The sequence below is a fragment of the Leucoraja erinacea genome, chromosome 12 (assembly GCF_028641065.1).
Source record: "Leucoraja erinacea ecotype New England chromosome 12, Leri_hhj_1, whole genome shotgun sequence".
NCBI classification, from domain to species: domain Eukaryota; kingdom Metazoa; phylum Chordata; class Chondrichthyes; order Rajiformes; family Rajidae; genus Leucoraja; species Leucoraja erinaceus.
In genome coordinates, this window is record NC_073388.1 from 55,840,422 (window position 1) to 55,858,152 (window position 17,731).

Sequence of the window (17,731 nt, forward strand, 5' to 3'; positions counted from 1 at the left end):
GTTACAGGATAATCTTCCTGTTTCCTACCATCCTTCCAATGGTGCCTCACAGCTCTGGCCATTTGACTGGTGCAGTTCTCAGACCAGTCCCTGTTACCAGTCTTAATTGTGCCAGCTACTGTAGTGGGGAGAAAATTCAATAAGATGGCACAATACTGCGGGGAACTTGCTCCATTTTGATAGTTTAAGTCACCTGATTGGTCCATGTATAATTTTGAGAATCATTCTAAAAATTAATCTGCTCCTTCTCCCTTTTCTGGTTGTCTCCAGAATCTGTGTTAAATCATTTGGCTTTTGAAAAGTGTTTGCAAGGGCTGTTAAAACAGCCTCTTCTCTTGCACTATCATCCACTATTATGTTTGCCAAGGCTTCATATGTTGGATGTCCTAGGGCTACTAGAAATTTGGTGTTTTCAGCTGTAGTAATCATGTGTTGGATGATATACCTGCATGATATACACGCATTGTGGTCCGTAAATAATCTATAAAAGCAGCAGGTCACTTCTTTCTACCAGGGATTTTGTTTAGTACTGCCATTATTTCATGGGGCTTCCACGGGGTATGGACATCTGTGGTACGGGGATTGTTTATACCTACTGCGCTGGTCGAATCAACGGCTGTACTCAGCACTTCCCTCACTGGGAACTGTCTATGGGATATCTGTTCAATTTGTAAACTTTCGGTTACATCAAAACTTATCTCGGTATCTTCAATCACTGTCTCACCCTCAGATGAATCTTCCCATTCACTAGGTTCTCGATACGGTACAAATAAGTCGTTCCTCTTTCTCACTGCTCGTATAATCTGTCTAGGTTGTGGCTCACATAAATAATCTGGCAGTTGTACTATATCCTACCTTCCTTTTCTTTAAATACCAGGGCTAACCTTTTTGTTCTACTCCGGGTGCCATAAGCTACTGGACGATCTATTAATGATGGAGTGGATAGAGTCAAAGAATCTGGCACCCCAGTCTTTGCCATCGGTAGAGTATGCTCAGTTGTAGAATCTGCAGGAGTTGTTATAGATTCTGCAGACCTAAAATATTTATTATGGACACAAGTCATACAAGGATGAAGTGAAGACTGGGAAACGCCAAAGGAATATGGTGGGAGCTGTGAATTTCCACTGACGTTAACATTTGTCCATTCCTCCCAATATTCATCCCCTCCCCCCTCGAAGTCAACACCAACCATCGGATCCCTAAACTTTAAATTTACAGGGAATAGTTTCCCCCCAAGATATCTACCTCTTCCCTTTTCCATGTTTCTTTCTTCATCTCCACTCCTACTGCCTGGAGGTCGATCTACTTCAGGTTCAAGAAGGAACTGCAGATGCTGGAAGATCGAAGGTACACAAAATTGCTGGAGAAACTCAGCGGGTGCAGCAGCATCTATGGAGCGAAGAAAATAGGTGACGTTTCGGGCCGAAACGCTTCTTCTGAAGAAGGGTTTCGGCCCGAAACGTCGCCTATTTCCTTCGCTCCATAGATGCTGCTGCACCCGCTGAGTTTCTCCAGCAATTTTGTGTACGGTCGATCTACTTCACCTTCTTTCAGTTCTATTCCAAGTTTAGAAAAAGCTTTTTCCCAACTCGCCATCCTCCTAACCTCTTTATTCGTCTTTCGTTCCTCATAATATTTCTTCCATAATACCATTAATTCCTTTGCACTCTCATTATTACAAAGCTGCCAAATGATTCACTCTATGTACTTTATCCCTTTTACCGTTCTAATGCCCCCCGGCAGCCATAGCTTGTTTCCTAATTTTTAATTTACCGCTCCTGACAAATCTCTTAATTTCTCTGCCTTGTGATGGAACTAATTGCACATTATTTGCAATGGGCTCCTAACATCTTCTGTCATATCTTGGTCTATGCTGTTCCCCATGCCTCCGAACAACCGATTTGGAATTCCTAATTCCTTCACTCCTTTCTTTTAATCCCTAAAGTTATCAAGCTCACTCTTGAACCGTGGCTAACGGCTCCGAAGCTTTCACAGCCTCGCATTACTTCTTTATGCAGTCTCAAAATTAAATCGCAGTATATTTTAATCCCTTCTCGTGGTGTGCTCGGTCAACGGAACGATCCATCCCCCGACACAGCGATCGAAAGAAAACGAACCCTGATCGAACCACCACAAATCGGAGCCCAACAATACTGACAATCCCAATTTAAACAAATCCCATATATTCAGTTTAAAGGCACTTTTATCCCAATTATCCAACACCCAAAATCATTAAGCACCCACACAGCCAATACAAGTAGCGGTTCGCGACCTGAACACATTCCCAATATATTTTACACATCACAAAATATTTATACAGTTCGGATCCGATAAAGATATGCACTGGAAATTTACAATACACTATAGTCACAACACACTAGCGCACAATTCACAAACACTTGATTTCAATTCCACATCGTACTGTTATCAACCAGTGAGCCTCTTCCTCTGAAACAGAAGATTTTCCCCTTCATAGAAACATAGAAAATAGGTGCAGGAGGCCATTCGGCCCTTCGGGCCAGCACCGCCATTCATTGTGATCATGGCTGATCGTCCCCTATCAATAACCCGTGCCTGCCTTCTCCCCATAACCCTTGACTCCACTAGCCCCTAGAGCACTATCTAACTCTCTCTTAAATCCATCCAGTGGCTTGGCCTCCACTGCCCTCTGTGGCAGGACATTCCATAAATTCACAACTCTCTGGGTGAAAAAGTTTTTTCTCACCTCAGTCTTAAATGACCTCCCTTTCCTAGGGTACTCTTTGCTGAGGGGTACTACTTCTTAATTGACTACTTTTCCTCCTTCAGATACTTTTCCTCCTGCTAAGACTGGGCTTCTATTGGGGGACCTCTATCCCTCCACTCTAAGTTCTCAGAATTAGGGGTACTCTTTCCCGTCTGGGTACTTTTCACCAAAGAAAATCAGTTTCCCTTCTCTCAGTTACTCTTCGCTATCAGGTACTAATCAACAATCGATCGATCAGAGGGGGTACGAACTCCTGGTTGATCAGCTGCTACTCGGGAATGATCTCAAACACGCGATACAAACTCAGAAATTCTATATACACAGAATTCAAATATGAACTTTTGTATTTAGATACTTTAATTCTTCAAATTTAAGTTCACTTTGTTCGGACCAATCAGTTTTGGTGCGTACCACTCAACGTACGCGAGTTCAAATTCAAATCGACTCAAACAATGAAATCTCGAATGGACTAAATTATTCCCAGCCAATCTATACTCTAGCCACTGAGCACGGTGCCTTTGCGAGAGTCCTCCTCCGTTAATTCAGGGAGGGATTTGAATATCTTCACACAGGCGTGGCCTCTAACAAACCTAGGTTTTACCTCTTCAAAAGGATTTCACTCTCACCTGCTTGGCACCAAGTGTCAGCGCCTAGCCTCTTCACGCTGGCAGTCGATGCCAATTTTCAGAAAGCACCTTTCCAATCAGCGCTCGCAGCAACGACAGGTCAAATGCTTCATCGCTTAGCACGTAAACCAGACTTGTTTTCAATATCCCGCCAATCAGATACCAATTCTGGGTAGTGTTTCAAACACAAATCTGCGCGTTATCTTGGCTTTGCCAGCAGCTGCAGTCTACCAACTACAACTAAGTAGTAGGGCTTCTAACCCTACCTTAGTTTTAAGGGCCTCTAACCCAAAGGAGTGCTATCACTCCCCCGTGCTTCCTAGACTCTGTTCTACGATCTCGTTGGGTCCCTTTCCCAAGCGCGTGAATGATTGATCTGCTCCGATTAGCGAAGTGCCGAAAATCAATGCAAGAACCGCACCGTGGCGCCGATTTCTGCACTCGCTATCGGGACAGCTCAACACCCTTGATCGCAAACTTGTGGTTGGGGGTCCGTTGAGATCCCGGACAAGCCCCCAATGTAAATAGCCCCTTCTAAGCTCCACCCAGTGTAGTTTCAGTCAATAAAATACTGAATCAAGCACTTGAGCAACTACACTTTATTTTGGATAACATAGTAATAGTTCCCCTATACAATACGTAACCATCGCGGGTTCGATCCTTGTATCTGCTTGGCAAAGCCCATTCAGCCTCGTGCCAGCAGAGACACTGCAAAAGGTCACGCAGTCCCAAGCGTTTTCCAGAAGATCGACATCATAACTACCTTTTATAGGTCCCCGAACTTTGAGGGGCTGAACCAAATAGGGGTAATCTCTGTACAGTCCAATAACACATAGCGATTACAACAGTACATGATGGACAGTTCCCCAACCCATCCATTAACATAGTAACTAATACATCGTATTCGAAAGGAGCTTCTAGAAAGAAGTTAACAGATGAATAATGCAACATGTGCCCTGAGATTCAGGCAACCCAGACAAAGTTTAACATTTCAACCAATCAACAACTATCCAAATAAGGCTTTGCAACATTATTTAAACTATGCATATCTGCGTTTCATTGACCCAATCAGTTCAATGCATTTTACACCTCATCGTAAGACTTCTGCAGATGTTCCATTCTTTCTCTGCAGCTCTTATCTAGGCCACAGACAAACTGGCACCCTTCAGCAGTTTGTCCCAGTTCTGCAAAGGCACATTTCTTTCTTTTAAAATCTTTTTATTAGCTTTTTTTTTCCAAAAACAAAAACAAAACAAAAAACATAATGATAAACATAACAATGATATTGATACATAGGGATCAGGATTACATTAATAACAGATATAACCAGGTATCAAAACGCACATTGAATATAGACCTCCAGGTCTCTATGTAAATATAGTTAAATGTTTAAAAGAAAACATATATATTAAAAAAATCAAAAAGATAAAAAGAAAAAAAAGAAAAAAAGAGAAAAAGGAAAAAACAAAACCCCCAAAACTAGAAAAAAAAAAGCAAAACAGAATCTGGGCTGTAAAGAATTTCAACAATTTAAGTCCCTGTTTGTCGTCAAGTCCGTTCCACTGTATAAAGGTAAAATTATTTTTATAATGGTTGGAGAGGGGACAAATTATGTTGTGTGAAAATGTTGAATAAATCTTCTCCAAGTCTTATCAAATTTAACCAAGGGTTCAACAATGTCACTCCTGAGTTTTTCTAAATTTAAACATGATATCGTTTCAGAGTACCAATGGAGTGTGGTCGGAGGGTTAGAGGCACATTTAACTTGACCAAAATGGCCTAGCACTAAATCAGCCCTTACTCAATTTTAATTCCATGGCTACTCCAATTTAGCCAGGATTAACAGGGTGTCTAGTGGCACACGGGTAAAGTTCACGAGACTGGAGCTTTTGCAACTGAAGTACGAGTCACAGAAATGACTCAGTGTTTAGTTTAGTTGTTTTAGATTAGTTCAGGGATACAGCACAGAAACAGGCCCTTTGCCCTCCGAGTCTACACTGACCAACAATCCCCATACACTAGCTCTATCCTACACTACGGCCAATTTACAATGTTTTCCCCAACCATGGATCAGGCTTGCACGAGTTCTGTTATCCCACTTTTGCTTCCTACACACGAGGGGTGATTTTCGAGGCCAATTAACATATGAAACTTGCACATCTTTGGAGTGTGGGAGGAAATCAGAGAACCCAAAGAAAACCTACGTAGACACAGGGAGAACATACAATGTTCTCCATGATGAGGTCACCCGTAAACAGGGTTAAACCCGGGTCTCTGGCGCTATAGGTAGCATCACTACCATTGCACCACTGTGCAGTCCTTAACTCACGGTTGAGGAGTTAAATATTGGCCACAACACACATAACAACATTTGTTCTTAGAAATACTTTACGTTTACCAGAGAGAACTGACAAGGAATCATTTTATCAGCTAACCTCCACCACCTACCAAAAAGATGACCTACCATACAGGAATTCATTGTCACAGAAGGCTGTGGAGGCCAAGCTAGTGGATATATGTATAATATGTGAGGAGATAGCAGATATTAGTAGTAAGCACAAGGTACTGATTGTGGGAGATTTCAACTTTCCACACATAGACTGGGAAACACATTTTGTAAATGGGCGGGATGGTTTGGAGTTTGTAAAATGTGTGTAGGATAGTTTTTTGCAGCAATACATAGAGGTGCCTACTAGAGGAGGGGCAGTGCTGGACGTAGAAGATGTAGAAGAGAAATGGAGGACATTTAAAGGGGAAATTTTAAGAGTATAGAATCTTTATGTTCCTGTTCGGTTAAAAGGAAACAGTAAAAATTGGAAAGAGCCCTGGTTTTCAAGGGAAATTGGACATCTTGTTCGGAAAAAGAGGGAGATCTACAATAATTATAGGCAGCATGAAGTAAATGAGGTGCTTGAGGAGTATAAGGAATGTAAAAAGAATCTTAAGAAATAAATTAGAAAAGCTAAAAGTAGATATGAGGTTGCTTTTAAATCCAAAGGGTTTCTACAGCTATATTAATAGCAGAAGGATAACAATGGATAAAATTGGTCCATTGGAGAGACAGAGTGGACAGCTATCTGCAGAGCCAAAAGAGATGGGGGAGATATTGAACAATTTCTTTTCTTCGGTATTCACCAAGGAGAAGGATATTGAATTATGTGAGGTAAGGGAAACGAGTAGAGTAGCTATGGATACTATGAGTTTCAAAGTAAAAAAAGTACTGACACTTTTGAAAAATATAAAAGCGGATAAGTCTCCAGGTCCTGACAGGATATTCCCTAGGACATTGAGGGAAGTTAGTGTAGAAATAGCCAGGGCTATGAGAAATATTTCAAATGTCATTAGAAACGGGAATAGTCCCCGAGGATTGGCGTACTGCGCATGTTGTTCAATTGTTTAAAAAGGGTTCTAAGAGTAAACCTAGCAATTATAGACCTGTTAGTTTAACTTCAGTGGTGGGCAAATTAATGGAAAAGATACTTAGAGATAATATATATAAGCATCTGGATAAACAGGGTCTGATTAGGAACAGTCAATATGGATTTGTGCCTGGAAGGTCATGTTTGACTAATCTTCTTGAATTTTTTGAAGAGGTTACTAGGGAAATTGACGAGGGTAAAGCAGTGGATGTTGTCTATATGGACTTTTGTAAGGCCTTTGACAAGGTTCCTCATGGAAGGTTGGTTAAGAAGGTTAAATGTTGGGTATAAATGCAGGAATAGCAAGATGGATTCAACAGTGGCTGAATGGGAGAAGCCAGAGGGTAATGGTGGATGGCTGTTTGTCGGGTTGGAGGCAGGTGACTAGTGGGGTGCCTCAGGGATCTGTGTTGGGTCCTTTGTTGTTTGTCATGTACATCAATGATCTGGATGAAGGGGTGGTAAATTGGATTAGTAAGTATGCAGATGATACCAAGATAGGAGGTGTTGTGGATAATGAAGAGGATTTCCAAAGTCTACAGAGTGATTTAGGCCATTTGGAAAAATGGGCTGAAAGATGGCAGATGGAGTTTACTGCTGATAAATGTGAGGTGCTACACCTTGGCAGGACAAATCAAAATAGGACGTACATGGTAAATGGTAGGGAATTGAAGAATACAGTTAAACAGAGGGATCTGGGAATAACCGTGCATAGTTCCTTGAAGGTGGAATCTCATATAGATAGGGTAGTAAAGAAAGCTTTTGGTATGCTAGCCTTTATAAATCAGAGCATTGAGTATAGAAGCTGGGATGTAATGTTAAAATTGTACAAGGCATTGGTGAGACCAAATCTGGAGTATGGTGTACAATTTTGCTCGCCCAATTATAGGAAGGATGTCAACAAAATTAAGAGAGTACAGAGGAGATTTACTAGAATGTTGCCTGGGTTTCAACAACTAAGTTACAGAGATAGGTTGAATAAGTTAGGTCTTTATTCTCTGGAGCGCAGAAGGTTAAGGGGGGACTTAAGGGAAGATTCAAACAAGAGGACATGACTTCAGAATTAAGGGACAGAAGTTTAAGGGTAACATGAGGGGGAACTTCTTTACTCAGAGAGTGGTAGCGGTGTGGAATGAGCTTCCAGTGGAAGTGGTGGTGGCAGGTTCGTTGGTATCATTTAAAAATAAATTGGATAGGCATATGGATGAGAACGGAATGGAGAGCTATGGTATGAGTGCAGGCAGGTGGGACTAAGGGAAAATAATTGTTCGGCACGGACTTGTAGGGCCGAGATGGCCTGTTTCCGTGCTGTAATTGTTATATGGTTATATGGTTATGTTTAAGGCAGAGATACATAGATTTCTGATTAGAACAGATGTCACAGGTTAAAGAGAGAAGGCAGAAGGGTGGGGTTAGGAGGGGGAGATAGATCAGCCCAGATTGAATGGCGGTGTAGATGTGATGGGCGGAATGGCCTAAATCTGCTCCTATCACATGATCTTATGCAGCATTCCCCGAATGCGAACCTGGGATGACATGCTCAAATCTCAAGCAGGATCTCACAGCCAGAACCTAAAGTGAATGCGAGATTAAATGAACTACAGCTGACAGCATGTAAAAAGAACTGTAATTGATACTATAGTCTAAGAACAGCAGAGCTCTCATTATGCCCACAATTTCATCCTGGAAACATCATGTAAACATACGCGAGGTCACATGAATATTCTCCCTGACAGTCTGAGTCACGCAACCAAGTTCTGGAGCGAAAAGCAAAAAAACTCACAGAAGCTACGTCCGAAGTGTTTTGTGTTTTTGTTAGGAACTGGTAAGCTTCAGTAAACAGCAGCAGCGAGGTAGAACACAGTGCATGATTATGCGGTGAAGTAACCTTTATTATGATCTGATCATTATTTATAGGTGAGCCAGCACAACACACCACAAATCATTGTGCTTTCTATAATCTCACTCAGATTTTTACACCATTCTCTCTCCTTAAAGGAGTAGAGAGAACACAGTTTCATTCAAGTATTAACAGGTATTTGGAGGCAGTTTCTCTTCCCAGTTAAAATATACCTGCAAGGTGCACTTGATGGGCATCATATCATAAAAGCTGGGAAATGGGATATTTTAGTCTTTCATGGATACAGAGGCTCACTGGCTTATGTCATGGCATGAATTTCTATTGGTTAAGAATTCATTTGCACAATGCATTATTTTCGTGGTCATGCAATTGAAAAAACAAATTTCCCATTTTCCATGCACTGCCATTTTCCTATTGTGCTATATGGAAAATTCAGAGCAGAGGCCCAAAACGTTTTTCATTGTAGTGTGGTATGCAGGACAATAAACCACAACCAAGCATTTAAAAACAGTGTGGACAGAAGCTGGAAGAATCAGCTCCAAATCGACTGTAACTTTGCACCCAGTCCGGGAAATGGGAAGTGAGGGAATTGAGTAAGATGGTGGCGGGTTAATAAAGCGCAGAGAATGCTTAACGAATCTGCACAGCAGATGAATGACACAGTGGCACAGCTGGTAGAGCCACTGCCTCACAGAGACAGAGATCCAGGGTCGATCCTGACCTCGGGTGCTTTCTGTGAGGAGTTTACACCTGCTCCCTGTGACCACATGGTTTTCATTCGGGTGCTCCATTTTCCTTCCCCCCCCCCCCCCACTCCCCCACCACATCCCAAAGACATGTGGGTTTGTAGGTTAATTGGCTTCTGTAAATTGCTTCTAGTGTGCAGGGAGTGGTTGAGAAAGCTGGAGTGAATGGTGATCAATGGTCAGTGTGGGCTGAAGGGCCTGGTGCCATGTTGTATCTTTAAACTCAACTCAACCTTGCCCGTGACTGCACCTGGAGTTCCAGGGTGGATGCCAGGCTGCAAATAATTATGTAGAAGGAGAGGCAGTTTAGTTGGTAAACAGCATCAGATAAGTATCTCCAATATTACAAAGGCTTGATAGTTAAAAGATGCTTGATTGAAGAAAGTACTGCCAGAGTTTAAATAGTCTAATTTAGAGAAAAGGAAGAAATAAAAGGGACGTTACTGCAGCACAGTCCTGAATGCTCTCTGTGCAACACAAGACTGAATGCTCTCTGTGCAACACAGGACTGAATGCTATCTGTGCAACACAGGACTGAATGCTCTCTGTGCAACACAGGACTGAATGCTCTCTGTGCAACACAGGAAGCCAGGGATGCTTCTCATGTCCAGGGTGAACATGAATGCGGGAAGAGTTTTCGGCTGCAGATGCAGAGTCTATAGTTTAGAGATGGAGTCAATGTATGATCAAATGTAGCTGTGCTGCTCAGGTCTTCAATTATGTCACTTCTGGAGAGGTAATTGAGATGTGCAGGGAGAAAGGGAACTTCTCCCATGACTTCTTGATTAGTACGGGTGTCAGAGGTTGTGGGGAGAAGGCAGGAGAATGGGGGGTAGGGAGGGAGAAATAGATCAGACATGATTGAATGGTGGAGTAGATTTAATGGGCCGAATGGCCTAATTCTACTCCTATTATTTATGACCTTATGGAACAGGAGACCGCAGGGCAGAGCAGACGTTAGCAGAGTGTAGGACATCCCATGGAGCAGCGGAGAACACCAACAACTACTTTTGGCCAGGCCGACCCTGTAAAGCCACCAGGACAACAGGCCTTCATGGTCAGATCAAGAACCCTGCAGTTATAACAACTGGGACTTGAAAATGGGGCCAAACTAGTGACTCTGTGTACTGTCTCAGTGTACTACTGCTACACACATGTACTGTAGTTGAGATGCTGTTCTAAAATGAATCTAAGTGCTCATATGTATCTTGTTACTTGTACTGAACTGTAGCACATCCCCCCCCCCCTCTCAAATAGATCTTCTGCTCTCGGCCTTATTGAGGGAGATCGCTTCCGAGGAGAGTGGATCAGGAGCCAAGTCTGCAACACCACAGGTGGTTGAGCTGCACAGGTGGGGAGGATGAAGAGTGGGAGTATCGCAGTATCAAGGAGTCTCCAGTCTAAAGGGAACCAATAGGTGATTCTCCAGCTACAACCCTGCCTCAGGGACAGTGTGTTCACTTTCTGGTGCCGAGGCCAGAATGGCAGGGTGCATTTGCTGGCCTTGTGGAAGGAGAGGTTGAATGTCCATGGTCATGATACATGGTGGTACCAACCATGCAGGAGAAAGGTGGGATGAGATCCTGCAAGCTGAACCATAGGCAGTTAGGAGATAAGAACCTCAAAAGGTATGTATCTCTGGGCTAGTCTCAGCATCAGGTTGTGGAGGCAGAAGGAATGAGACAATGAAATGGTGCAGGAGGATGGTTTTCAGAGGCATCTGAGAGAGGTGAGGCTAGTGTAAACGGGACAGTTCACACCCAGCCAGGGCCAGGCCATTCTCCATACCCTATGTCACGATCCGGGGTAACCTGGACCATACTGGATCGAGAGGCAGAAGGACCGACCGGTGGGCTGCGCTGGTGGAAGGGAAGGACCGGCTCCTGCTCGCCCCAGGGAACCGGAGAGGAGGATGGAGCAAGCCAGCAAAGGCAGACGCAAGAGCAAGGACTAGCGATCCTGGGTCTTACATCCCGTGCCCTGAATGTTGGCTGCGGGAGGCGTTCCAGGGATACGAAGTCTGAGGGAGGCCGGACAAGGGGGGGCGACGGTTCACTGGACAATCTGGATGTAGGTGATGGCTGGAGGCCCTGCAGCATCCTGGGGCTCGCCTGCATCAGGCACCACTCCACAAGGCCTAGCATTTTTGAAAATGGCTCCAAAGCTGCTACGCTTGCATTAGTACAAAGTCTATTAGTGTGTACACTTTGATTTAATCGGGAACATGGTTAGGAATGGCAATAGAGTATGCACAAAAATAATTTCACTCTATATCTATCTGTACATGTAATAATAAAGAACCATTGAAAGGTTTGAGTAACCATTGCCCAATGTCCACTCCTTACCCTCATCTCTCATTGTCAGACAGGCCCCGTCTCCCAGATTAGTGTTCTTTAGTTTAGTTTAGAGATACAGCGCGGAAACAGGCCCTTCGGCCTACCGAGTCCGTACAGACAGCACCCGTAGCCAGGATCGAACCCGGGTCTCTGCACCACCGTGCCGCCCCAGATCAGCCACGCTCATCACACCAACTGGCCCAGCCTCCAATCCCACCGCTCATCATCTGTTTTCTGTGATATGCCAGCCTCACCCTCTCAACACGTATGACTGGGCAGAGAGAATCACACTGCACGCCTTCCCAAGCAAAACTGTCATTATCCCGTCACATTAAACCCTTCCACTCCACCCCTGGCAGTGCACTGGACTTTCCGCACCTCGACAATATGGTTCAGAAGCAACACGATCCCAACACGATCACGGTGGCACAGCGATAGAGTTGCTGCCTTACAGCGAATGCAGTGCTGGAGACCCGGGTTCTATCCCAACTACGGGTGCTGTCTGTACGGAGTTTGTACATTCTCCCCGTGACCTGCGTGGATTTTCTCCCGAGATCTTCAGTTTCCTCCCGCACTCCATTAAGACGCACAGATAAGTACGTATATTGGCTTGGTAAATGTAAAGATTGTCCCTAGTGGGTTCAGGATAGTGTTAATGTGCGGGGATCACTGGTCAGCACGGACTCGGTGGGCCAAAGGGCCTGTTTTCGCGGTGTATCTCTAAACTAAAAAAAACTAGAGCTTCAATTTTGGCAAAAATGATCCTCAATGATAACAGCCTTCAATATTTGCTGTCTGTCTGGGTATTATCTACTTTACATATATATTTTTTTCTCTTCCACTGTCACATATTATCTCTGGCTGGGAGAGTGACTGTACAACCTGTTCCCAGGCCTCTGCCAATACCTTTCTATTAATAGTCATTGGTGAAACATATGATAGCGATTTTCAGCTCCAGCCTAGAGGGTTACGACCTGACCTGTGCTTCACACTTCCCTAAAATAAGTACTGACATCAGAAGGCAGATGGGTAGGGGGCAACTGTAGACTCTGATCCCGTGTTCCACTCTTCCATCATCCAGACTATGTCTCCCAGCAGATGATGCCACCGGGCATGGCTGCCAAGTCTCGTCTAAAGTCTCCAAGTGTTCCAAGATGAATTCCCCATGATACTACAGCCAGCCACACAGGAGCACATTCATTCCTTTTATTTCCTTTCCTCTACTTTTTGACAATTTATGCAGGCCGCAGTCCCGATGTTCCAACCTATCTCATTGTAGACCTTACACCTATTAGCACTTTCTCTGCAACTGTAACATTATTTTTTAAACTCTAATTTTTAAATATATTTATTTCTACGTGTGTGTGTGTGTGTGTTAGTACGTGTATATATACACACACTGAGCTTAGTTTTTACTCTCTCATTATTATTTTATTTACAGTGTAGTATGATTACATATTCAGTTGTGCTGCTGCAAGTAAGAATTTCATTGTTCTACCTGGGCCATATGGCAATAAAACACGACACACTTTCTTCTGCACTCTGATATTTTACTCTCTGCGCTACATGTTCTACTTGTATATGACTCGGTCATACTCATGTACCAAGGTAAGAGTTCTGCATAAACATACACCATGGAAACAAGCCCTTCAGCCCACTGAGCCCACACCAACCACCAGTTCCATGTTATCCCACTTTCTCATCCACCCTACATACTGTGGGCAACTGACAGAGGTCAGTTAATCTACAACTCCGCACGTCATTGTGTTGTGGAAGGAAACCGGAGCAAACACATGTGGAACAGGGAGAACGTGCAAACTCCACATAGACAGCACCTGAGTCAGGCTTGAATGCGAGTCTCTGGCACTGTGAGGCAGCAGGTACACCAGCCAATGCTACTCATAAGGTATGAAAATATTGGAGATCAGATCACAACTCATTTTATATGGGATTGTTGCAGTGATGGAAATGGGTTTTTGGAACTAGGGGTACTCTAAAGGGCCTGTCCCACTTACGTGTCCTTGGCAGAGCAAATTACACGACCTTGTGGTCGCGTTGAGCCGCGATGGTTCCGCGAAGGTCGGGCGTGATTACATGCGTACGCACAGCCGTCTGGAGTCATTTGAAGATGGACACAAAGCTGGAGTAACTCAGCGGGACCGGCAGCATCTCTGGAGAGAAGCAATGGGTGATGTTTCGTGTCGAGACTCTTCTTCAGTTTTAAAAGAAGGGTCTTGACCCGAAACATCACCCATTGCTTCTCTCCAGAGATGTTGCCGGTCCCGCTGAGTTACTCCTGCATTTTGTGTCTATCTTCAATTTTCTTGGCCCCGCTCTGGGAATAGAAGTGGGGGCGGATCCGGACCGCAATGGCCGTGAGCCCCAGGCCGGGTTCGGCGATCGTTTGCCTGCTTCTGCTGCTGTTGAAGATGAGAAGTTGCGTCACGCCAGGGTCTTGGGCCTGTCCCACTTTGGCCGTCAGTTCCGCGACAGGCCGTTGGCGTGTGAAGATTTCGTTCACTACAAAAATTTCGGAGCCCCGCGCAATGTCGCGCACAACTACATACCTCTCCGCGCTTCTATGTGGGAACGGTTCCACGCAGCCATACCATGCCCGTGCACCTCAACGCGACCATGAGGTCGCGTAATTTGCATGCCAAGGACACGTAAGTGGGACAGGCCCTTTAGGTCCTTGAAGCTGGGATTGGGAAGGAAGGAGGTTTTATGTGCAGTCATACCCAGTACAAGAATGCATAACTTGTTTATTGTGTATTTATAATATAGTTTATTGTGTATTATATGTCATAGCTGCTTTCTTGCATCAGGCTCTCTCTCAGACAGACGAAAGCAATGATCATAGGTGGAATAGATGACATTTCGGGTCGAGACCCTTCTTCAGACTGACAGTCAAGGGAAAGGGAAATGGGTGATATAGTCATATCTTCCATTCATTTGTCCTTAGTACCGTCTATATCTCTTGTTCCGCTTTCCCCTGACTCAGTCTGAAGAAGGGTCTTGACCCGAAATGTCATCTATTCCACTATGATCGTTGCTTTCGTCCTTCTGTCCGCTCGCCCTTGGATAAAGTAGCGCAGGATAAAGCTGCGAATTCACGCCATTCCCCTTCCATTCCCAATCTGACCTTTTTGTTCTGGGCCTCCTCCATTGTCAGAGTGAGGCCCAGCGCAAATTGGAGGAACAGCACCTCATATTTGGCTTGGGTAGCTTGCACCCCAGTTGTATGAACATTGAACTAACTTCAAATAGCCCTTGCTTTCCCTCTCTCCATCCCCTCCCCCTTCCCAGTTCTCCTACCAGTCTTACTGTCTCCGACTGCATTCTATCTCTGTCCCACTCACCCCTGACATCAGTATGAAAAAGGGTCTTGACCCGAAATGTCACCCATTCCTTCTCTCCAGAGATGCTGTCTGTTCCATTGAGTTATTCCAGCATTTTGCATAGATATATAGAAACATAGGTACAGGAGTAAGCCATTCAGCCCTTTGAGCCATTTAATGTGATCATGGCTGATCATCCACAATCAGTACCCCATTCCCGCCTTCTCCCCATATCCCTTGATTCCACTAGCCCTAAGAGCTCTATCTAACTCTCTTTTGAATGCATCCAATGAGTCGGCCTCCACTGCCTTCTGAGGCAGATAATTCCACAAATTCACAACACTCTGGGTGAAAAGGTTTTTCCTCATCTCAGTTCTAAATGGCCTACCCCGTATTCTTAAACTGTGGCCCTTGGTTCCTAACTCCTCCAACATCAGGACCATATTTCCTGCATCTAGCGTGTCCAATCCCTTAACAATTTTATATTTCTATAAGATCATCCTTCTAAATTCCATTGGATACAAGCCCTGTCGTTCCATTCTTTCATCATATGACATTTCTGCCATCCCGGGAATTAACCTTGTGAACCTACGTTGCACTCTCTCAATAGCAAGAATGTCCTTCCTCAAATTAGGAGACCAAAATTGCATACAATACTCCAGGTGTGGTCTCACCAGGGCAGTGTACAACTGCAGAAGGACCTCTTTGCTCCTATACTCAAATCCTATCATTATGAAGGCCAACATGCCATTAGTTTTCTTCATTGTGTGCTGTTTCTTGCATGCTTACTTTCGGTAACTGATGTACAAGTACATCCAGGTATTGTTGCACTTCCCCTTTTCCTAATCTGACACCATACAGAAGAACGATCTTGACCCAAAACGTCACCCATTCCTTTACTCCAGAAATGCTGCCTGACCCGCTGAGTTACTCCAGCATTGTGGCTACCTGCCTTTCAGATGATAATCTGCTTCTTGTTCTTACCACTAAAGTGGATAACCTCACATTTCTCCACATTATACTGCATCTGCCATGCATCTTCCCACTCACCCAACCTATCCAAGTCACCCTGCACCCTCATAGCATCCTCTTCACAGTTCATACTGCCATCCAGCTTTGTGTCATCTGCAAATTTGCTAATGTTACTTTTAATTCCTTCATCTAAATCATTAATATATATTGTGAATAGCTGCGGTCCCAGCATCGAACCTTGAGGTACCCCACTAGTCGCTGCCTGCCATTCTGAAAGGGAACCGTTAATTCCTTCTCTTTGTTTCCTGTCTGCCAACCAATTTTCTATCCATGTCAATACCCTACCCCCAATACCATGTGCTCTGATTTTGCCCACTAATCTCCTGTGTGGGACCTTATCAAAGGCTTTCTGAAAGTCCAGGTACACTACATCCACTGGCTCTCCCTTATCCATGTTACTGTCTACCTGAACTTGGTTATTAGGGATAACATTCATTTATTTTCATTCTTTTTTGAATGACAAATAATTTCAATTCAATTCAAAATGTACAGGTCTATTACCAAGAAGATCTTGGAACATTTCACATTGTTTGTCAATGCTCTGTATAGTCTACTCTTCTGCCTCACTTTCCCAAAGTTTACTTACATTTACAGCCTTGTTTTCTGACTCATCCATCTCCCTCTAAACTAGTTTATCGAATACCATTCAACAGTGACTGCTAGCCAAGCGTTACTGCATCATTAACTAATTGACTAACTCAGACTAATTATTCATTATTTTTGTTAGCTGAAGGAAATATCGTTCCAGAAAAAATGAACACAATATTCTAACTATGGCACAACCAATGATTTATACAAGGTTTCTATTAGCTTCTTAAGCATTATTTCGCATTTGAAAATGTAGCATATCATTTGCTTTTGAAGGTTTGTATATCTGAACCCTGATTTTATCAATGTGCTCATTTAATGCATCTCCTTTCTCCAAAATACCTCCCAAAATACATCATCGAGTTTTCGAGAGCGGAGAGCGGGGGAGAGAGCGGAGAGCGGGGGAGAGAGCGGAGAGCAGGGAGAGAGCAGAGAGCGGCGAAGGAGAGAGCGGAGGAGAGGGCGGAGAGCAGGGAGAGAGCGGACAGCGGGGGAGAGGCACGGAGGCAGAGAGGCACGGAGGCAGAGGCAACACATTGCTTCGTAACATGATCCCGGAAGTTAAGCAGGCTGAGGTTTGCTCAGTAGCTGGATGGGAGAATTTGTGGAAATACCAGGTGCCAATCACTTGCTTACTCCTTTTTAAGTGCGGCCCAGTAGCGCAGCTGGTAGCGCTGCTGCCTCGTACATCAGAGACCCGGGTTCGATCCTGACTTCGAGTGCTGGCTTGAAAAGTGAAAAGCTTTTTTGTTGCGTGCTATCCAGTCAGCAAAGTCAAGCCGTTCACCGTGTTCAGATTTCGGAAAAAGGAAAACAAAGCTTTAAAAGAGTGGAGCAATTATAATGAATGATAGCAGAATAATTTCTAGGTCCAGCACGCAAAGAGTCGCTTGATTTTGTCAGCACTCTGTGTGGAGCTTGCATGTTCTCCCTGTGACTGTATGGGTTTCCTCCGGGTGCTCCAGTTTCCTCCCACATCCCAAAGATGTGCAGGTTTGTAGGTTAATTGGCCTCTGTAAATTGCCCGTAGTGTGAAAGG

General features: G+C 44.2%; 1 protein-coding gene across 3 annotated transcripts in view; it reads right to left on the reverse strand.

Annotated features, from left to right (window-relative positions):
- The window catches only part of LOC129702390 (tumor necrosis factor receptor superfamily member 27-like), an 84,758-nt gene that overhangs the window by 36,351 nt on the left and 30,676 nt on the right, over window positions 1-17,731 (reverse strand). The gene's annotated exons all lie outside the window — the stretch shown is intronic.